This window comes from Ranitomeya variabilis, chromosome 2, assembly GCF_051348905.1.
Source record: "Ranitomeya variabilis isolate aRanVar5 chromosome 2, aRanVar5.hap1, whole genome shotgun sequence".
Taxonomy (NCBI): Eukaryota; Metazoa; Chordata; class Amphibia; order Anura; family Dendrobatidae; genus Ranitomeya; species Ranitomeya variabilis.
In genome coordinates, this window is record NC_135233.1 from 813,804,588 (window position 1) to 813,829,094 (window position 24,507).

A 24,507-nucleotide genomic window follows, 5' to 3' on the forward strand; every position below is an offset into this window, starting at 1 on the left:
ACACAGCAATGGCACAGAGGCAGACTTGCCAATCTTTATCTCCCACTATTTTTTTTTTTTCAGGGATAATTTACAAAAAAAAAAATGGCCCAGTATTACACACTGGTTTTCTGTGGCACACTATGAGAGACAGATGCCACACACAGCAATGGCACAGAGGCAGACTTGCCAATCTTTATCTCCCACTATTTATTTTTTTTCAGGGATAATTTACAAAAAAAAAAAAAATGGCCCAGTATTACACACTGGTTTTCTGTGGCACACTGCGAGAGACAGATGCCACACACAGCACTGGCACAGAGGCAGACTTGCTAATCTTTATCTCCCACTATTTATTTATTTTTATTCAGGGAGAATTTGCAAAAAAAAAAATGGCCCAGTATTACACACTGGTTTTCTGTGGCACACAATGAGAGACAGATGCCACGCACAGCAATGGCACAAAGGCAGACTTGCCAATCTTTATCTCCCACTATTTATTTATTTTTTTCAGGGAGAATTTACAAAAAAATAAAAATGGCCCAGTATTACACACTGGTTTTCTGTGGCACACTATGAGAGACAGATGCCACACACAGCAATGGTGCAGAGGCAGACTTGCCAATCTTTATCTCCCACTATTTTTTTTTTTTTCAGGGAGAATAAAAAAAAAATGGCCCAGTATTACACACTAGATTTTCTGTGGCACACAATGAGAGACAGATGCCACACACAGCACTGGCACAGAGGCAGACTTGCCAATCTTTATCTCCCACTATTTATTTTTTTTCAGGGATAATTTACAAAAAAAAAAAATGGCCCAGTATTACACACTGGTTTTCTGTGGCACACAATGAGAGACAGATGCCACACACAGCAATGGCACAGAGGCAGACTTGCCAATCTTTATCTCCCACTATTTATTTTTTTTTCAGGGAGAATTTACAAAAAAAAAAAAAAAGGCCCAGTATTACACACTGGTTTTCTGTGGCACACAATGAGAGACAGATGCCACACACAGCAATGGCACAGAGGCAGACTTGCCAATCTTTATCTCCCACTATTTATTTATTTTTTTTCAGGGAGAATTTACAAAAAAAAAATGGCCCAGTATTGCACACTGGTTTTCTGTGGCACACTATGAGAGACAGATGCCACACACAGCAATGGCACAGAGGCAGACTTGCCAATTTTTATCTCCCACTATTTATTTATTTTTTTTCAGGTAGAATTCACAAAAAAAAAAATGGCCCAGTATTACACACTGGTTTTCTGTGGGACACAATGAGAGACAGATGCCACACACAGCAATGGCACAGAGGCAGACTTGCCAATCTTTATCTCCCACTATTTATTTATTTTTTTTCAGGGAGAATTTACAAAAAAAATAAATGGCCCAGCATTACACACTGGTTTTCTGTGGCACACTATGAGAGACAGAAGCCACACACAGCAATGGCACAGAGGCAGACTTGCCAATCTTTATCTCCCACTATTTATTTATTTTTTTCAGGGAGAATTTACAAAAAAAAATGGCCCAGTATTACACACTGGTTTTCTGTGGCACACTATGAGAGACAGATGCCACACACAGCAATGGCACAGAGGCAGACTTGCCAATCTTTATCTCCCACTATTTATTTTTTTTCAGGGATAATTTACAAAAAAAAAAAAAAATGGCCCAGTATTACACACTGGTTTTCTGTGGCACACTGTGAGAGACAGATGCCACACACAGCACTGGCACAGAGGCAGACTTGCTAATCTTTATCTCCCACTATTTATTTATTTTTATTCAGGGAGAATTTACAAAAAAAAAAAATGGCCCAGTATTACACACTGGTTTTCTGTGGCACACAATGAGAGACAGATGCCACGCACAGCAATGGCACAGAGGCAGACTTGCCAATCTTTATCTCCCACTAATTATTTATTTTTTTCAGGGAGAATTTACAAAAAAATAAAAATGGCCCAGTATTACACACTGGTTTTCTGTGGCACACTATGAGAGACAGATGCCACACACAGCAATGGTGCAGAGGCAGACTTGCCAATCTTTATCTCCCACTATTTTTTTTTTTTCAGGGAGAATAAAAAAAAATGGCCCAGTATTACACACTAGATTTTCTGTGGCACACAATGAGAGACAGATGCCACACACAGCACTGGCACAGAGGCAGACTTGCCAATCTTTATCTCCCACTATTTTTTTTTTTTCAGGGATAATTTACAAAAAAAAAAAATGGCCCAGTATTACACACTGGTTTTCTGTGGCACACAATGAGAGACAGATGCCACACACAGCAATGGCACAGAGGCAGACTTGCCAATCTTTATCTCCCACTATTTATTTTTTTTTTCAGGGAGAATTTACAAAAAAAAAAAAAAGGCCCAGTATTACACACTGGTTTTCTGTGGCACACAATGAGAGACAGATGCCACACACAGCAATGGCACAGAGGCAGACTTGCCAATCTTTATCTCCCACTATTTATTTATTTTTTTTCAGGGAGAATTTACAAAAAAAAAATGGCCCAGTATTGCACACTGGTTTTCTGTGGCACACTATGAGAGACAGATGCCACACACAGCAATGGCACAGAGGCAGACTTGCCAATTTTTATCTCCCACTATTTATTTATTTTTTTTCAGGTAGAATTCACAAAAAAAAAAATGGCCCAGTATTACACACTGGTTTTCTGTGGGACACAATGAGAGACAGATGCCACACACAGCAATGGCACAGAGGCAGACTTGCCAATCTTTATCTCCCACTATTTATTTATTTTTTTCAGGGAGAATTTACAAAAAAAAATGGCCCAGTATTACACACTGGTTTTCTGTGGCACACTATGAGAGACAGATGCCACACACAGCAATGGCACAGAGGCAGACTTGCCAATCTTTATCTCCCACTATTTATTTTTTTTTCAGGGAGAATTTACAAAAAAAAAAAAAAAGGCCCAGTATTACACACTGGTTTTCTGTGGCACACAATGAGAGACAGATGCCACACACAGCAATGGTACAGAGGCAGACTTGCCAATCTTTATCTCCCACTATTTATTTATTTTTTTTCAGGGAGAATTTACAAAAAAAAAATGGCCCAGTATTGCACACTGGTTTTCTGTGGCACACTATGAGAGACAGATGCCACACACAGCAATGGCACAGAGGCAGACTTGCCAATTTTTATCTCCCACTATTTATTTATTTTTTTTCAGGTAGAATTCACAAAAAAAAATGGCCCAGTATTACACACTGGTTTTCTGTGGGACACAATGAGAGACAGATGCCACACACAGCAATGGCACAGAGGCAGACTTGCCAATCTTTATCTCCCACTATTTATTTATTTTTTTTCAGGGAGAATTTACAAAAAAAATTAATGGCCCAGCATTACACACTGGTTTTCTGTGGCACACTATGAGAGACAGATGCCACACACAGCAATGGCACAGAGGCAGACTTGCCAATCTTTATCTCCCACTATTTATTTATTTTTTTCAGGGAGAATTTACAAAAAAAAATGGCCCAGTATTACACACTGGTTTTCTGTGGCACACTATGAGAGACAGATGCCACACACAGCAATGGCACAGAGGCAGACTTGCCAATCTTTATCTCCCACTATTTATTTTTTTTCAGGGATAATTTACAAAAAAAAAAAAAAATGGCCCAGTATTACACACTGGTTTTCTGTGGCACACTGTGAGAGACAGATGCCACACACAGCACTGGCACAGAGGCAGACTTGCTAATCTTTATCTCCCACTATTTATTTATTTTTATTCAGGGAGAATTTACAAAAAAAAAAATGGCCCAGTATTACACACTGGTTTTCTGTGGCACACAATGAGAGACAGATGCCACGCACAGCAATGGCACAGAGGCAGACTTGCCAATCTTTATCTCCCACTATTTATTTATTTTTTTCAGGGAGAATTTACAAAAAAATAAAAATGGCCCAGTATTACACACTGGTTTTCTGTGGCACACTATGAGAGACAGATGCCACACACAGCAATGGTGCAGAGGCAGACTTGCCAATCTTTATCTCCCACTATTTTTTTTTTTTTCAGGGAGAATAAAAAAAAATGGCCCAGTATTACACACTAGATTTTCTGTGGCACACAATGAGAGACAGATGCCACACACTGCACTGGCACAGAGGCAGACTTGCCAATCTTTATCTCCCACTATTTTTTTTTTTTCAGGGATAATTTACAAAAAAAAAAAATGGCCCAGTATTACACACTGGTTTTCTGTGGCACACAATGAGAGACAGATGCCACACACAGCAATGGCACAGAGGCAGACTTGCCAATCTTTATCTCCCACTATTTATTTTTTTTTTCAGGGAGAATTTACAAAAAAAAAAAAAGGCCCAGTATTACACACTGGTTTTCTGTGGCACACAATGAGAGACAGATGCCACACACAGCAATGGCACAGAGGCAGACTTGCCAATCTTTATCTCCCACTATTTATTTATTTTTTTTCAGGGAGAATTTACAAAAAAAAAATGGCCCAGTATTGCACACTGGTTTTCTGTGGCACACTATGAGAGACAGATGCCACACACAGCAATGGCACAGAGGCAGACTTGCCAATTTTTATCTCCCACTATTTATTTATTTTTTTTCAGGTAGAATTCACAAAAAAAAATGGCCCAGTATTACACACTGGTTTTCTGTGGGACACAATGAGAGACAGATGCCACACACAGCAATGGCACAGAGGCAGACTTGCCAATCTTTATCTCCCACTATTTATTTTTTTTCAGGGATAATTTACAAAAAAAAAAAAAAATGGCCCAGTATTACACACTGGTTTTCTGTGGCACACTGTGAGAGACAGATGCCACACACAGCAATGGCACAGAGGCAGACTTGCCAATCTTTATCTCCCACTATTTATTTATTTTTTTCAGGGAGAATTTACAAAAAAAAATGGCCCAGTATTACACACTGGTTTTCTGTGGCACACTATGAGAGACAGATGCCACACACAGCAATGGCACAGAGGCAGACTTGCCAATCTTTATCTCCCACTATTTATTTTTTTTCAGGGATAATTTACAAAAAAAAAAAAAAATGGCCCAGTATTACACACTGGTTTTCTGTGGCACACTGTGAGAGACAGATGCCACACACAGCACTGGCACAGAGGCAGACTTGCTAATCTTTATCTCCCACTATTTATTTATTTTTATTCAGGGAGAATTTACAAAAAAAAAAAATGGCCCAGTATTACACACTGGTTTTCTGTGGCACACAATGAGAGACAGATGCCACGCACAGCAATGGCACAGAGGCAGACTTGCCAATCTTTATCTCCCACTATTTATTTATTTTTTTCAGGGAGAATTTACAAAAAAATAAAAATGGCCCAGTATTACACACTGGTTTTCTGTGGCACACTATGAGAGACAGATGCCACACACAGCAATGGTGCAGAGGCAGACTTGCCAATCTTTATCTCCCACTATTTTTTTTTTTTCAGGGAGAATAAAAAAAAATGGCCCAGTATTACACACTAGATTTTCTGTGGCACACAATGAGAGACAGATGCCACACACAGCACTGGCACAGAGGCAGACTTGCCAATCTTTATCTCCCACTATTTTTTTTTTTTTCAGGGATAATTTACAAAAAAAAAAAATGGCCCAGTATTACACACTGGTTTTCTGTGGCACACAATGAGAGACAGATGCCACACACAGCAATGGCACAGAGGCAGACTTGCCAATCTTTATCTCCCACTATTTATTTTTTTTTTTCAGGGAGAATTTACAAAAAAAAAAAAAAGGCCCAGTATTACACACTGGTTTTCTGTGGCACACAATGAGAGACAGATGCCACACACAGCAATGGCACAGAGGCAGACTTGCCAATCTTTATCTCCCACTATTTATTTATTTTTTTTCAGGGAGAATTTACAAAAAAAAAATGGCCCAGTATTGCACACTGGTTTTCTGTGGCACACTATGAGAGACAGATGCCACACACAGCAATGGCACAGAGGCAGACTTGCCAATTTTTATCTCCCACTATTTATTTATTTTTTTTCAGGTAGAATTCACAAAAAAAAAAATGGCCCAGTATTACACACTGGTTTTCTGTGGGACACAATGAGAGACAGATGCCACACACAGCAATGGCACAGAGGCAGACTTGCCAATCTTTATCTCCCACTATTTATTTTTTTTCAGGGATAATTTACAAAAAAAAAAGAAAATGGCCCAGTATTACACACTGGTTTTCTGTGGCACACTGTGAGAGACAGATGCCACACACAGCACTGGCACAGAGGCAGACTTGCTAATCTTTATCTCCCACTATTTATTTATTTTTATTCAGGGAGAATTTACAAAAAAAAAAAATGGCCCAGTATTACACACTGGTTTTCTGTGGCACACAATGAGAGACAGATGCCACGCACAGCAATGGCACAGAGGCAGACTTGCCAATCTTTATCTCCCACTATTTATTTATTTTTTTCAGGGAGAATTTACAAAAAAATAAAAATGGCCCAGTATTACACACTGGTTTTCTGTGGCACACTATGAGAGACAGATGCCACACACAGCAATGGTGCAGAGGCAGACTTGCCAATCTTTATCTCCCACTATTTTTTTTTTTTTTCAGGGAGAATAAAAAAAAATGGCCCAGTATTACACACTAGATTTTCTGTGGCACACAATGAGAGACAGATGCCACACACAGCACTGGCACAGAGGCAGACTTGCCAATCTTTATCTCCCACTATTTTTTTTTTTCAGGGATAATTTACAAAAAAAAAAAATGGCCCAGTATTACACACTGGTTTTCTGTGGCACACAATGAGAGACAGATGCCACACACAGCAATGGCACAGAGGCAGACTTGCCAATCTTTATCTCCCACTATTTATTTTTTTTTTCAGGGAGAATTTACAAAAAAAAAAAAAGGCCCAGTATTACACACTGGTTTTCTGTGGCACACAATGAGAGACAGATGCCACACACAGCAATGGCACAGAGGCAGACTTGCCAATCTTTATCTCCCACTATTTATTTATTTTTTTTCAGGGAGAATTTACAAAAAAAAAATGGCCCAGTATTGCACACTGGTTTTCTGTGGCACACTATGAGAGACAGATGCCACACACAGCAATGGCACAGAGGCAGACTTGCCAATTTTTATCTCCCACTATTTATTTATTTTTTTTCAGGTAGAATTCACAAAAAAAAAAATGGCCCAGTATTACACACTGGTTTTCTGTGGGACACAATGAGAGACAGATGCCACACACAGCAATGGCACAGAGGCAGACTTGCCAATCTTTATCTCCCACTATTTATTTATTTTTTTTCAGGGAGAATTTACAAAAAAAATAAATGGCCCAGCATTACACACTGGTTTTCTGTGGCACACTATGAGAGACAGATGCCACACACAGCAATGGCACAGAGGCAGACTTGCCAATCTTTATCTCCCACTATTTATTTATTTTTTTCAGGGAGAATTTACAAAAAAAAAATGGCCCAGTATTACACACTGGTTTTCTGTGGCACACTATGAGAGACAGATGCCACACACAGCAATGGCACAGAGGCAGACTTGCCAATCTTTATCTCCAACTATTTTTTTTTTTCAGGGATAATTTACAAAAAAAAAAAATGGCCCAGTATTACACACTGGTTTTCTGTGGCACACTATGAGAGACAGATGCCACACACAGCAATGGCACAGAGGCAGACTTGCCAATCTTTATCTCCCACTATTTATTTTTTTCAGGGATAATTTACAAAAAAAAAAAAAAATGGCCCAGTATTACACACTGGTTTTCTGTGGCACACTGTGAGAGACAGATGCCACACACAGCACTGGCACAGAGGCAGACTTGCTAATCTTTATCTCCCACTATTTATTTATTTTTATTCAGGGAGAATTTACAAAAAAAAAAATGGCCCAGTATTACACACTGGTTTTCTGTGGCACACAATGAGAGACAGATGCCACGCACAGCAATGGCACAGAGGCAGACTTGCCAATCTTTATCTCCCACTATTTTTTTTTTTTTTCAGGGAGAATTTACAAAAAAATAAAAATGGCCCAGTATTACACACTGGTTTTCTGTGGCACACTATGAGAGACAGATGCCACACACAGCAATGGTGCAGAGGCAGACTTGCCAATCTTTATCTCCCACTATTTTTTTTTTTTTCAGGGAGAATTAAAAAAAAATGGCCCAGTATTACACACTAGGTTTTCTGTGGCACACAATGAGAGACAGATGCCACACACAGCACTGGCACAGAGGCAGACTTGCCAATCTCTATCTCCCACAATTTTTTTTTTTTCAGGGAGAATAAAAAAAAATGGCCCAGTATTACACACTAGGTTTTCTGTGGCACACAATGAGAGACAGATGCCACACACAGCACTGGCACAGAGGCAGACTTGTCAATCTTTATCTCCCTGCAGTAATCTCAGAAAAGTATGGCAGGCAGCTATAAAAAGGACTGCTGCACACAAAAGTGTGGACAAACAAACATGATAGCTGTGCAGAAAGGAAGGAACAACAGGATTTGTGCTTTGAAAAAAGCAGTTGGTTTGCACAGCGGTGTACACACACAGCAACGCAGCTATCAGGGAGCCTTCTAGGGCAGCCCAATGAGCTACAGCGCTGAGGAAAAAAAAATCTAGCCTCCACTGTCCCTGCAAACAAAAGGTGGTGTTGGACAGTGGAAATCGCTACAGCACAAGCGGTTTGGGGGTGAATGTACCCTGCCTAACGCTCTCCCTGCTTCTGACGAAGCGGCAGCAACCTCTCCCTACGCTCAGATCAGCAGCAGTAAGATGGCGGTCGGCGGGAACGCCCCTTTATAGCCCCTGTGACGCCGCAGAAAGCAAGCCAATCACTGCAATGCCCTTCTCTAAGATGGTGGGGACTGAGATCTATGTCATCACGATGCCCACACTCTGCGTCCACCTTCATTGGCTGAGAAATGGCGCTTTTAGCGTCATTGAAACACGACTTTGGCGCAAAAGTCGCGTACCGCATGGCCGACCCCACACAGGGATCGGGTCGGGTTTCATGAGACGCCGACTTTGCCAAAAGTCAGCGACTTATGAAAATGAACGATCTGTTTCGCTCAAACCTACTCATATCCTGTCGGGTTTTTGAAGGAGATAGGAAAAGCCGGCAATTGAATTACCGGCTTTTCTGCTATCTAGCGCTGAATTAAATATAAATATTTGCAAATTAAGGGCATAGTTCTGTATAATGTCTTGTGCTTCTTGCTTACACCTGAAGAACTTAATTTTTATTTCTGCAGCGGAGCAGGTGGTGTTAAAGGTAATTTTGAACTTAGCAAAGATCTGCTGCACAGTCCTTTTGTCCACATCTGGCCAAGATTTTACCTCTCTCAGGGCCGCACCAATCAGTTGGCCAGTTAAGTTATTAATTTTCTGATGCTCGGTCAAGGGATAAACTTCAAACAGGCTGCAGAGCCTTTCTTTAAAGTCATTTAACATATGTGACTCTCCGGAATACTGTGGGAGGCATGCTGCTCCAGGTATATCTGGCATGGAGAGGGGCATGATGGGCGCCGTAGCCGTGGCGGTGTCCGGTCAGCTTGCTGGAGCTGCGGGCTCTGTGGGGCGTGGTAGCTGTATAGGGCCTGCGGCTGTGTCCACAGCGGGGCCTGGGGGCATCACTGGGCCTGTGGGTGAATCCGCTGCAGGGCTCAGGGTTACTATGGGGCCAGTGGCTGCGACCGCCGCCAATTCCCCTCCCCGGTCAGACATGGCTCCTCCCCCTCGCTAACCTGGTAGAGGCCGGGTCTTCTCTCCGGAGTCTGCAGCGGTTCCTCTGATGCTCCGTCCAGCACTTTGCGGCGCCCTCACTTCTGGCTTCGCTGTACGGCGTCTTCACTTCCAGCATTCCAGGCAGCACGGCACCCGTTTCTTCCTCTTCACGCTCTTTCCAGCTGGCTCTGCCCACGAAGGTATGTCTCCTTTCCCTCGCATTCCACACAGCGCAGCAATGGTGGTTTTGGCGGCAACCTGTCACAGTTACTGGCACACAGTATCTAGCGATGCCAGGGCACGAAATCCTGTTCGTGATGCCAAAGTTGACATGCCCGCAAGGCAGTGGGATACTCAGTACCTGGTCCTGTCGCAAAGGGGGATGTCCCGGTGGCTGCGACCCAGTCCGTGGCCCTGGGCATCAACGTTAAAGGGGTTAAATGTTTAAAGTTTGTCATGACGCCACCTGTGGAGTTTGGTCAATAGGGGGACTGACGCTGCATTAGAGGGGTCCCCTGGGGATGTTGCGGCAGCCCAGAAGTTTCACTTCCCACAGGTGAAGCGGGGTCCCCAGGGGTCCTATGGTGTGTGACATTGATGGTAAGGCCGGTGAATAAATGGAGGAGACAGGTTATAAGTCTTTACCTGGTTTACTTGTGGGTACAGGCCACAGTCCAGGGCACCGGCAACAGGTTAATTAGAAGTCTGTGTAGTCCAAAGACAAGTGGAATCCCCTTGGCAGGTCAGGTAGGAGCCTTCCACTATGCACTTATTGTGTCTGAGGTCCCTGCTGCCACTAAATGTCCTGTTATGGTCTGGTGATTAAGGAGCGACATGCGACTAGCTCTGAGCAGGTGGTAACTATACCGACCGCAGTTCCTTATCTTAACACAGACACTAGCAGTAGCCGTGGGATGTTCCTGTCACTCCCTGGACACCTCGTCACAGCCGGAGATCTAGCTACCCCTAAAGGTAGAAACAGGAAAGCTATCTTGCCTCAGAGAAAATCTCCAAAGGATAGGACAGCCCCCACAAATAATGACTGTGAGAGGAGAAGGAAATTACATACGTAGTAGGAAACAAGATTTAGCAAAGGAGGCCACTACTAGCTAGACAGAATTAGTACAGAACAGAAAACTGTGCGGTCAGTAATAAAAACTAGAAAAAGTCCACCGCAGAGAAATGCAAAAATCTCCACACCTGACTAAAGGTGTGGAGGGCAAACTCTGCAGCCCAGAGCTTCCAGCTTAGCTAAATAGATCCATACTGATAAGCTGGACAAATGAGCAAAACATAGAAAATGCCAAACAACAAAGTCCACAACAAGTGAACTGCAAAAAGACAAGCAAGGACTTAGCTTTGCTGAAATGGTAAGAGTGGCAGGGAAATCCTCAGAGAGCCATGACTCCAAGCTCAACAATTGACAACTGGCATTGAATTAGGGATAAGGCCAGACTAATATAGCCGAGCCAGAAAGACGATCAGTGAGAACAGCTGCTGATGCTAAATCCAAGAAGCAGCCATACCACTCAAAACCACAGGAGGGAGCCCAAGAGCAGAATTCACAAAAATGCTACTTATAACCACCAGAGGGAGCCCAAGAGCGGAATTCACAACAGTGTCCTAAGCAAAGTCCTTATTCGTTCTCCTGTCCAGGGGCAGGTACCTGTTTGGCAAGCAGCTTGAGCCGTGCCTATTGGGGTCCTTTCACGGTGACTCCAGGCTCCAAGGTGCTGTGGTGCCACAGGTAAATATGGGCAAAGTCCATGTAATTCAATGCCCTCCGGTTCTGCTCTGTGTTTTATAGTCCACAAAAGCCTCGGGCTCCCGTTACCTGGCTACTGCGCTCTGACTCCCTGGAGGCCTTCCTAGTCCCCTCCTGGAGTCCTGTATCTCCACTGAGCTCCATCCCTGTCTGTCCTCGCACACAGACTGTCTGCACTAACTGAACTCACTCCGCCTCCAAACCAGGATCTTTATCCAGGGAAGCTGCACTAAAACAGAGTCCTGAGCTCCCCCTCCTGGCCTGGATTTGGAAGGTGTTGTGTGTGTCAAAACCTACCAAAGGGAATCTCGCTTGTCTCCAGACATAGCACTACCCTCCCCGAGAGGAAGGCAGCACTACTTTGGTACCCGAACTCCTGTGGTGCCACACTCCCACTCTATGAACTGGTAGGTTGTGAGTGGTTTTCTCATCAGTATTTTGCACCTGTGTTGCCGCCATCTTTATTAAGTGGGTTTGCTGTATCCTGTTACTGAAATAGATTCAGAGACCTTGGCAGGTAAATACTGTTGCCCTCTTTTGCTGTGTCAATTCTTGAATTTTGAGGGGAATTTTAATTCCTCTTTCTGTGGCTTTGCTTTTAATCCCATTAAGGATTCTCTTAGGTTTTTTTAGCACAAATATAACCCCTTGGAGATGCAGCTATTTTTTGCTCTTATAATTTTTTTACTCCTTATTGTCCAGAAAGCCATACATGTTTATTTTTTGTCAACAAACTGTATGAAGGCTTGTTTTTTTTGCAGGTTAAGATATAGGTTTGAACAACACAATTCCTGTGACCATATATCATACTGAAAAACAGAAAAAAATGCAAATGGGTAGTAATAATAACTTAGCAATTCCACCTGTGATCCACTGAAACACTGGTCAGGCTTATTCAGGAGGGGTCGTGATTAAGTGCTTACCTGTTTTTTTCTAGAGCCTCTGATGTGAGGTTAGGCTTGGACTGCAGGATAACCACCAGATGCCATTCCAGGGCAGCAGCGAACCTGCAGCAGCTAACCAACAGGTCAAGGCAGGTGTACACAGTACAGAGGGCATAGGCAGAGACATAGTCAGACAGTCCAAGTTCGGGGCAGGCAGGAAAGATTCAAGATACAAAGCCGAGGACACGAGCAGAGAGATCACATGGAACAGGTCGATAAACTGAGTCAGTAATATGATTTAAAACAGGAACACACCTTGACTTAAAGCTAAAACAGACTACAGTCTAGAACCAAAGCTCAAGCATAGAGTAGAGGGAGGAGCTGCATAATAAATTCCCTGCTGGCAGCGGATAGGCCAGGGAAGCTAATCTCTGCATGCAGGACACAGCAAGGTTAAATTCCTGCAGAGACTGCTACACCTCCCTACAGCCAGGTGGAGACAGCAGGATGATGCAGCAGTGCTGTGGAGTGTTGCAAGGGGCAAACTCAGGGAGAGGGCATGACACGAAGGGAATCAAAGTGGTGACTGCAGTGAGTAGGATGGCAATGGGAATGCGTGCAAATTTCCAGTGTGACACCACCATTGTTTTGGGGGTTTTGTTCACTTTACAGCAAAAATGACATGTTGAATTTATTCTACAGGTCAGTACAGTTAGAGTGTTACAATTTTTATACCAACTATAAGGAAACTGTATTCATAAAATATATCTTTTATTAGATTAATATTAAAATTATAATTTCAATCAAATTAAAGTATGACTTAGTGCATGCTTATTCAGCCAACATATTGTTCACTAATTTACAATGACCATCTCACTGAAAAAAAGTTTACTATGGAAGAGACATTAAAGCCAAAAATATCTCAGAACTAATAAAACAATACAAATATATAGGCACAAAAGTAGAAAGAGAATAGACGTGAGTATCCTTTGCTCATTTAGATCTATTGATTCTAATAGGGGATTATCTTTCCTGCAATTTCATCCTACCTCTACGGGTCTATATCTATCTGAATGATGCATATTAATATCTTCCTTCTATAACAATGGATTATTTGTCCCTGTAATTCTTTATTTAGCTTGGCCTTAGTAGTAAACTATCCATAAATGTTCACGGACTGCCAGTCCTGTTATTCCATTTCCCCTTTATTGTCTGAAACAGTAAATGTCACACAGTTCACACTACTGTTTCTGAAGTATCATTTCCACTGTGTGCATTAATGTCCTGTCCTGTTTAGGAACCTTTCTTTACCTAAGATTTGCCTTTGCCAGTATGGACCAAAGCAGGGCCGGACTGGGACTACAATTCAGCCCTGGCATTTAAAGTTACACAGGCCCACTTGTCACATGGTGACTGTATAATATCTTTGTACATTTGTAGGTTACAAGAACTGAGGGGAGTGTAACACGACTATATAACATATAATCACAGCTGTATCCAGCATTACAGCTCAGTCCTATATATTGCTTTTAGTTGCAGTACCAAGAAAAGCCGCTACTTTACCTACATAACTGGATCTCATAGATAATAAAGCGATAAGACGACCAAAGGCTATGGAACCTCATTCTGATGCTCCATAAACTTTGCCTACAGCCACTTTTGGTTCTGCTGTGCAGCACGAGACCCGGTGCCTCTGAAAAGCGGTGACATCAGTAACGTCACCGCTCTTCAGATATTCAGGGTCTTGCGCTGAGCTCGGCGACTGTGAAGAGTGGTATTGTTACTACCGTCACCGCTCTTCAGAGTCGCTGGATCTTGCCAGGTCTGGGCTAGTAGTGGGGGTGTCTGATAGACACCTCTCCATTACTTACACCAGGGATTGATAGCAGCTGACATTACACAGCTGACATCAACCCTAAAAATCATTACACATACCAGAATTAAATGCTTTGGTCTAAGGGTTTTTCCGTCTGTCTTTCTGTCTGTCTTTCTGTCTGTCTGTCCTGGAAATCCCGCGTCTCTGATTGGTCGAGGTCGCCAGGCCTCGACCAATCAGCGCCGGGCACAGCATCGACGTAGATGTCATAATGGTTGCCATGGCGACAATGATGTCATAAAGGTTGCCTCGACAAATCAGCGACGGGCACAGTCTGCCGCGAATTCGCCTCGACCAATCAGCGACGGGCACAGTATCGACGTAGATGTCATAATGGTTGCCATGGCGACGATGATGTCATAAAGGTTGCCTCGACCAATCAGCGACGGGCACAGTCTGCCGCGAATTCTGGAATCATCATTGTCCATATACTACGGGGACATGCATATTCTAGAATACCCGATGCGTTAGAATCGGGCCACAGTCTAGTAGTATAATACACTCCTCAGTCCTCCATATAGTATAATACACTCCTCAGTCCTCGATATAGTATAATACACTCCTCATAGTCCTCCACATATTAAAATACACTGCTCAGTCCTCCATATAGTATAATACACTCCTCAGTCCTCCATATAGTATAATGTACTGCCACAGTCCTCCAAATAGTATAATACACTCCTCATAGTACTCCATATAGTATAATGCACCACCATTGTCATCCATGTAGTACAATTCACTTCCCATAGTATAATGCAGCCCATAGTTCTCCATATAGTATAATGTATTCTCCATAGTCCTTGATACAGTATAATGCAGCCCACATATAGTATAATGATGCCACTCCAGAGTATAATGCAGCCACCCCACAGAATATATTGTAGCCTCCTGAGTATTATGTAACCCCCAGGGAATATAATGCAGCCCCCTCATAGAGTATAATGCAGCCCCTGCATACATATGGTAGCCCCCTCATAGAGCATAATGCAGCCTCCATAGAATAGAATAGAATGTAGCCCCTCCATAGAATACAATGCAGCCCTCCTCATACAGTATAATGCAGCTCCCCATAGAATACAATGTAGCCCCCTCATAGAGTATGATGCAGTCACCCCACATAGAATATAATACAGCCCCCCATAGAATATAATTTAGCCCCCATAGAATATAATACAGCCCCCCATAGAATGTGATACAGCCCACCTCCCCACAGAATATAATACAATCCCCCATGGAATATAATGTAGCCCCATAGAATGTAATACAGCCCCCCATAGAATGTAATACAGCACAGCCCCCATAGAATGTAATACAGCACAGCCCCCATAGAATGTAATGCTGCCAGACCCTATAGAATGTAATGCAGGCAGCCCCCATAGAATGTAATGCAGCCCCCCCAATAGAATGTAATACAGCACAGCCCCCATAGAATGTAATGCAGCCAGCCCCCATGGAATGTAATACAGCACTGCCCCCATAGAATGTAATACAGCACAGACCCCATAGAATATAATGCTGCCAGCCCCCATAGAATGTAATGCAGCCAGCCCCCATAGAATGTAATGCAGCCCCCTCAATATAATGTAATGCAGCCCCCAATAGAATGTAATACAGCACAGCCCCCATAGAATGTAATGCAGCCAGCCCCCATAGAATGTAATGCAGCCAGCCCCCATAAAATGTAATGCGGCCAGCTCCATAGAATGTAATGCAGCCAGCCCCCATAGAATGTAATGCAGCCCCCAATAGAATGTAATGCAGCCCCCAATAGAATGGAAAACAGCACAGCCCCCATAGAATGTAATGCAGCCAGCCCCCATAGAATGTAATACAGCACAGACCCCATCGAATGTAATACAGCACAGCACCCATAGAATGTAATGCAGCCAGCCCCCATAGAATGTAATGCAGCCAGCCCCCATAGAATGTAATGCAGCCAGCCCCCATAGAATGTAATGCAGCACAGCCCCCATAGAATGTAATGTGTTATGATCTGGTGGCCTAAGAGCAGCATGAGACGTACTCTGGAGAAGGTGGTACCTGTACTGACCGCAGACCCTGAACTTAACACCGCAACTAGAAGTAGCCGTGGAATGTACCTTTCACTCCCTAGACATCCCGACACAGCCGGAGGACTAATTACCCCTAGAGATAGAAAAGGGAAAACTATCTTGCCTCAGAGAATATCCCCAAAGGATAGACAGCCCCCCACAAATATTGACTGTGAGAGGAGAGGGAAAAAACATACACAGACTGAAATCAGAATTTAGCAAAGGAGGCCACTTCTAGCTAAATAGAAAGGATATGACAGAGTACTATGCGGTCAGTATTAAAACACTAGAAAAAATCCACCACAGAAAATACTAAATCTCCACATCTAACTAAAGATATGGAGGGTATATCTGCATCTCCAGAGATACAAGCTTGGCTAAACAAATCCTTATACAGACCAAGCTGGACAAGACAAAAACATGGAAAAGAACTGAACAATAAGGCCCACAGCATGTGGACAGCAAAAATCAAGGCCAGAACTTATCTTTGTTGAAATGAACAGCAAAGCAGGAGAGACCAGGCAGGGATGTGAATCCTCCAGGAACAATGGACAACTGGCACTGACTAAAGGGTCAAGCAAGACTAAATAGCCCAGTCAGAATTGCAAAAAAGTGGACACACCTGATGAATGCTGCAATCCAGAGACAGCAGCGCTACCACTTATAACCACCGGAGGGAGCCCAAGAGCAGAATTCACAACAGTAATGCAGCACAGCCCCCATAGAAAGTAATGCAGCACAGCCCCCATAAGATGTAATACAGCACAGCCCCCATAGAAAGTAATAAATCTCCCCATAGAATGTAATACAGCCCCCCCAATTGCCCCACAATCCAGTTATCACTCATTGATGTATTTAAAAAAAAACACTCTCCTCGTGCCCTGCGCTGCTCCTGGTTCCGGTCTCTGCAGCTGCAGTCTGCCCGGCCACACCGCAGGTGCGTGATGATATGACGTCATCGCGTACCCGCAGTGTCACTCAGAGCAAGGTAGAGCGAGGAATGATGGGAGAGGGAGTGACAGCAGACGCTCTCTCCTCCATCATTGCATTCAACTGTATCGGCGTCTTAGACGCACAGTCATCTGGCAGGCCCGTATCAGGCCAAAAACGTGTGTCAAAAACAAAAACAGTTACAGGACAGCGTGGCCATCCGGTGAAAGTAGCACAGCATGCAATACCTGAAAAGGTATTTGTTAGTAGGAAGAGTGCAGTGTGGCAATTTTTTAACCAGGATCCGAATGATCAGTCAAAAGTTATCTGTAAGAAATGCTCAAAGACCTTTAGCAGAGTGAAGAATCTTCAAAATTTAAATACAACGTGCATGCGTAGACATTTAACCAGCATGCACTTGCAAGCCTGGACTAACTACCAAACCTCACAAACCGTTGGTGCACCTGCTCAGAATGAAGGTAGTCAGCAACGCTACATTGCTTCCCTCACAGTAAGCCCACCGGTTAGGACCCCACCAGCAGCAAATGTGGAGGTATCGTCACAAGGCCAAAGCAGTCAGGGAATCACAAGGTTATTGGTCGGAAACACTGTATGTAGGCCAACATCAAGAATACCATCACCAACCCTCTCTCAATCCGCCATGTCCACCACCACCACCGCTAGTTCCACCATATGCAGCTCTCCAGTCCAGCTCACCCTACAAGAGACTCTCATTAGGAAAAGAAAGTACTCATCCTCTCATCCGCATACACAGGGTTTGAACGCCCACATTGCTATACTAATCTCCTTAGAGATGATGCCCTACCGGTTGGTTGAAAGCGAAGCTTTCAAAGACCTGATGGCCTACGCAGTACCACACTATGACCTACCCAGTCGGCACTTCTTTGCGAGAAAAGCCATCCCAGCCCTCCACCAGCATGTCAAAGACCGCATTGTCCATGCACTGAGGCAGTCAGTGGAAAGGTGCACCTCACAACAGATGAATGGACCAGTAGGCATGGCCAGGGATGTTACGTGTCCATCACGGCGCATTGGGTTAATGTGGTGGATGCAGGGTCCACAGGGGACAGCCATAGTGGGACAGTTCTACCTAGCCCACGGTCTAGGAAACAGTTGGATGTAGGCATTCGCCATCCCTCCTCCTCCTCCTCCAGAAGCAAAAGCTCGTCCCCAGAGCGCAGTCGCACGACCACTCCATCCGCAGCTGCAGTGTTGTACACAAGGTGTCCCATTATCAAACAGCTAGTGGTAAGCATCAGCAGGCTGTGTTACAAATGAAGTGTTTGGGTGACAACAGACACACCGCGGAAGTCCTGGCTGAGTACTTGCAGCAAGAAACTCAGTCATGGCTGGGAAGTGTACATCTTGAGGCATGCAAGGTAGTCCGTGATAACGGAAGGAATTTTATGGCTGCCATAGCCCTTTCAGAACTGAAACACATACCTTGCCGGGCTCACACCTTGAACCTGGTGGTGCGGTGCTTCCTGAAAAATTATCCGGGGTTACCAGCCCTGCTCCTGAAGGTGCGAAGACTTTGCTCGCACATCCGCCGGTCGCCCGTGCACTCCAGCCGTATGCTGAACCATCAGCGATCGCTGAATCTTCCCCAGCACCGCCTAATAATCGACGTTGCAACAAGGTGGAACTCCACACTGCACATGGTTCAGAGGCTGTGCGAACAGAGGCGTGCTGTAATTTATTTGTGGGAGGATACACATACACGGGCAGGCATTTGGATGGCAGACATGGAGTTGTCTGGTGTGCAGTGGTCGAAGCTACAAGACCTCTGTCAAGTCCTTCAGTGTTTTGAGGAATGCACACGGCTGGTAAGTGCAGACGACGCCATCATAAGCATGAGTATCCCACTAATGCGTCTGCTGATGCAAAGTTTGATGCACATTAAGGGGCAGGCATCTGCAGCCAAGGAGGAGGGAAGCCTTGATGACAGTCAGCCATTGTCTGCTCAGGGAACTGTCCTGGACGAGGTTGCGGACGAAGAGGAGGAGGATGATGGGGATGAATATTTGTGGGAGGAGGATGCTCCTCACGGGGCAATAGAAACTGGTGGCGTTGCAAGGTCAGGTACTGGGTTTTTGCAGGACACAAGTGATGTTGATTTGCAAGAAAGTGCTCCTCACCCCAGCACAAGCAGTGAATTGACACCTGGAACATTGGCCCACATGGCTGAGTATGCCTTGCATATCCCAAAAAGGGACCCCCGCATTATGAAAATGATGACCGATGACGATTACTGGTTGGCCTGCCTCCTGGATCCACGATATAAAGGAAAATTACAAAATATCACGCCACATGAGAACCTTGAGCAAATATTGGCTACCAAACAAGCAACTCTTGTAGACCGTTTGGTTCAGGCATTCCCAGCACACAGCGGAGGTGATGGTTCTCACACGAGCCGTAGGGGGCAACATGGCAGAGGTGTTGGAGGTGCACAAATCCGAAGTGGCGTTGGACAGAGAAGTTTTATGACCAGGTTGTGGAGTGATTTCGCAATAACCGCTGACACAACAGGTACTGCTGCATCGATTCAAAGTGACAGGAGACAGCATTTCTCCAGTATGGTTACAAACTACTATTCCTCCCTTATCGATGTTCTCCCTCACAGGTCATTCCCCTTTGATTACTGGGCATCTAAAATAGACACCTGGCCTGAATTGGCAAAATATTCATTACAGGAGCTCGCTTGCCCTGCTGCTAGTGTGCTATCAGAAAGAGTCTTCAGTGCTGCTGGTTCAATACTGACTGAAAAAAGGACACGTCTGGCTACCCGAAATGTTGATGATCTGACCTTCATTAAAATGAACCAATCATGGATTTCAAATTATTTGGCCCCACCTTCCCCTGCTGACACGTAGCTTGCCTGAAAAATGTCTTGCCTTTGGCCTCCTCTTACTGACTGCTCCAAGTCCTCCATTTGCAGCTGCTGAATGTCCACCATAGGCCATTTTTATACCTCCCTACATGGGCTGACTACCCCCACAAGGCCGTGGTCACCACCTGGCACAAGCACCCATGCGAGTGCCGTTTGCCAGGACAGGTGGGTGTGCCCACTCTTGGGCGATGGCACTGGCACAGGGTCCCTCATAGTACAATGAAGTGTCTCTGATGGTGGTGGTGCACAACCAACGTCAGACACACCGTCGTAATATGAGGGACCCTGTGCCAGTACCGCCGCCCACGAAAGAGTGTTCCCCCCCAGCTCGAACAGTGCTCTACCACTTGCAATACTTACCTCTCCCTGCTCCACCACTGTGTAGTCTGGGCTGTTAAATCCTTCAATGGCACTGTCAATACAAATTTGTTGAAATGATAGATGATAGTTAAAATATACAGGGGCCCTGGCCTCCATTTAGACCAGTTAATACTTTGCGCCTACTACCACTGTTTGCTACTCAGCAGAGGAGCCCACCCCTGTACCTAGCTATGCCACCTGTTTATTTATAAACAATTTTTTGGCAGACATTTAGCCCACTTTATTATTTGGGCCTACTAACTGTGTCTGCCGCTCATTACAGTTGTCCTCCACTGAACAAAGCAATGCCGCCTGTTTAGTCCTGTTACCAATTGTGAACTGCATTTAGCCTACTTTATTATTTGGGCCTACTAACTGTGTCTGCCGCTCATTACAGTTATCCTCCACTGAAAAAAGCAATGCCGCCTGTTTAGTCCTGTTACCACATTTGAACTGCATGTAGCCCACTTTATTATTTGGGCCTATATCTGTGTTTCCTCCTCATCCTGCCCATTGCCCAGCCACTGCTAGATGAGTCTGCTGGTACGTTGACCCAGACCACTGCATTCCCCTTGCACTCTACACAGCCAGAATCTGACCCTGCTGAAAGTCAGGTTCCCCTTCTCGCATACTATACCACCTTACACGGGGACAAAGAGAAAGGTGCAGATGAAAGTGCAGGTTCCTTCATCAGGTGGGGGGGCATACTCGTTGGTGACGTCACTGGCACAGGGCCCCTCATAGTACGCAAAAGTGTCTCTGCCGGTGGGAGGCGCCACCCGCCGTCAAACACACCGCCATACTATGAGGGGCCCTGTGCCAGTGCCAATGCCAATGAGTGAGCCCCCACTGCTTGCTCAGGATCACGGCACTTGCAAAGTTGAAATACTTACCTCTCCCTGCTCCACCGCCGTGACATATTCCGCGTTTCCTGGGCCCATGAAAATCTTGAGCCAGCCCTACCCCCCCCACAACTTTAGCCAGAAGACCCCCAGTTTTCAATGCCTAACTATTATTATAAAGTAAATAAAGATTGACAAGCTTCAGTAATAAGAATTGATGTTTTTGGCATTAAAATGGGCACTGTAGGTGTTTTCCTGTCCTCCACTCACTGCCAACTTTGATTCCCCATTGACTTGCATTGGGTTTCGTGTTTCAGTCAGCCCCCGACTTTTCGCAATAATCGGCCGATTTCACCCGACCCGACTTTTGACAAAGTCGGGTTTCGCGAAATCCGACTCGATCCGAAAAAAGTAAAAGTCGCTCAACTCTAGTCGTGGCAATATCATGCTATGGGGGTGTTTTTCAGCTTCATGGACAGGATGACTGGTTGTTATTGAAGGAAACATGAATGCAGCCAAGTACAGAGATATTCTGGATTAAAATCTCTTCCAGAGTGCTCTGGGCCTCAGACTTGGCCAAAGGTTCACCTTCCAACATGACAAGGACCCTAGGCACGTAGCTAAAATAACAAAGAAGTGGCTTCAGAACAACTCTGTGGCCACTCTTGACTAGCCCAGCCAGAGCCCTGACCTAAACCCAATTGAGCATCTCTGGAGAGACCTGGAAATGGCTGTGCACCAACGTTCACTATCCAATCTTATGGAATTGGAGAGGATCTGCAAGGAAGTATGGCAGAGGATCCCCAAATTCAGGTTTGAAAAACTTGCTGCATCATTCCCAAGATTCATGGCTGTACTAGCTCAAAAGGGTGCTTCTACTCAATACTGAGCAAAGGGTCTAAATGCTTATGACCATGTGATATTTCAGTTATTATTTTTTTATAAATTTGCAAAAATTACTACATTTCTGTTTTTTTCAGTCAAGATGGAGTGCAGAGTGTACATTAATGAGAAAAAAATGAACTTTTTTGAATTTACCAAATGTCTGCAATGAAGCAAAGAGTGAAAAATGTAAAAGAGTCTGAATACTTTCTGTACCCACAGTATGTTCATAGGTATTTACTTGCTTTGTTATTTTTGGTATTTCCTTCTATCTAGGTTTGTGAAATGGATGCTCCGACTGCAAACAGGAGGATGAAAATTCTGGATTTATATTGTGAGTTTGAAAATAAGACACTTAAGTTTAACTTTCTAGAGTCACTGCTTCATTGCCACATAAACACGAAAGCCGCTGCCTTACATTTGGTGGAAAATGTGGGCTGTGTGAACTAAAGCATACTCCCAAAGAAAGCGGAATGTCCATAGTAAAGCATGCAACGCTCAGGCCTGCCAATGAGATGAAGGAAATAAAGAAACAATTGGACATCTTCAATGGACAACAGCGGCAGCAAACTAATAGCCTGATTCTGCAGCAGATTGCTGCCCCTCAAGAGGCGCCTCAACCACTTTGTCCATCCCGAGGTCCAGGACAAAGGCAGAGCGGCACTGAGGAAAATGAGACCGAAGGTTGACCTGGAAGCGTTCCTCACTGTCTTCAAAAGAACAGCGGGACGGACGAAATAGTCGGCTGAAGTGGTGTCCCTGTTCCTGGTGCGAAATGCCCAGAAGGTGTATTTTGACCTCATCTGCATGGATGCTTGGGACTATGAAGGCCTTGAAGGTGAGATTCTTGCCTGGATAGGCGTCAACACCTATGTACGGGCACAGTGGGTATATCAGTGGACTTTGTGGAGGGCTTACCTGCTAGGTTTCAGGCATTTGACTTATTGCACCTGGTAACAAAATGGTTCCAGCTTGGGACCTTGACTCTGTCCTAAATGGTAGATGGGGTAGTGTTCCATTGACTTGTGAGAACTCTGCCAGCAGCCATACAGCGTTGGGTGGGGCAAGCAGATACCGGCAACTTAGATCAGCCGTATCTAGCATTATACCTCCAAGGACTTCATAATGGACTGTGGCTATCATGCCGGCCCCTGCAAGTGCAGGAGCCTGGGAAAGGGACATGACCCTCTGCTAGATTCAGTTAGAACCATGCCCATACTGAAGGGGAACCCCAGAGTGAGGGTGTTAGGAGACCAGTCACCTACTAAACCGATCTCGTGGACTAGCAATGCCATTGCTATCAGATGCTGACATTGCCAAGGGCCAGGACATGTGGCTGCCAACTGCTCCCTGACTGCTGAACTCATGTACTGCAGGTTTACTTGCTAGGTATCAATGTATGCCAGGGCTGTCTACACTGCCCATCTGTGCCAAGTTTGAGTCAATGGACACTCGACAGAGGATCCCTACTTCAAGAAAAGCTTTATTGTGCAAATGGATGCCTCAGAGGAAGGTCTAAGAGCGGTTTTGTCACAGGAGGTGAACAGAGATGAAAGTCCGGTCACCTACTTGAGTAGGAAACTTACGCCTACAAAAAAATTATAGCATACTGGAGGAGTGCTTGACTATCAAGTGGTCCTTGGAGTGGCTATGTTGTTATTTACTTGGACAACAGTTTTGCTTGGTAATGGACCATTCACCCTTGGTCTGGATGAGAAATGCCATGCTCTAGTCACCAGATGGTTTCTATAACTACAAAACTTTAGTTTCTGGGTAGAATATCGAGCTGGGAAGACGCAAGATAATGTGGATGCCTTGTCGCGGGCACCTAGATGCACATAGAGGCATACTGAACCCGCTAGATAGCATTGTAATTACTGCCACGCCTGTGGGTACAATGCAAAATAAAAGAGTGAGTGGATTTGGTCAAACTATTTGACCAATTCAGACTTAAGAAAATCTGACATGGGCTTTTATTCAGAGAGAGAGATCTGAATGATTGGTAGTGGGACGGATCTCTCCCTCCACTCCGGGTCTCGTTAGTGGCCTATGTCCATGAACCCCAGTTACATTTTCAGTTGAAGTTTGGCTGTGTCAGTGTTTTATTTGCAAGCAGCAGAGCAGGAGGTTCTATGTAGGACATGTCTCGTCAGTCTGAACTCAGGCCAGAGAAGGCAAAGCTTCTCACTCGCCAACGAATGATACAGTGGTGCAGTCATCCATGGCAACG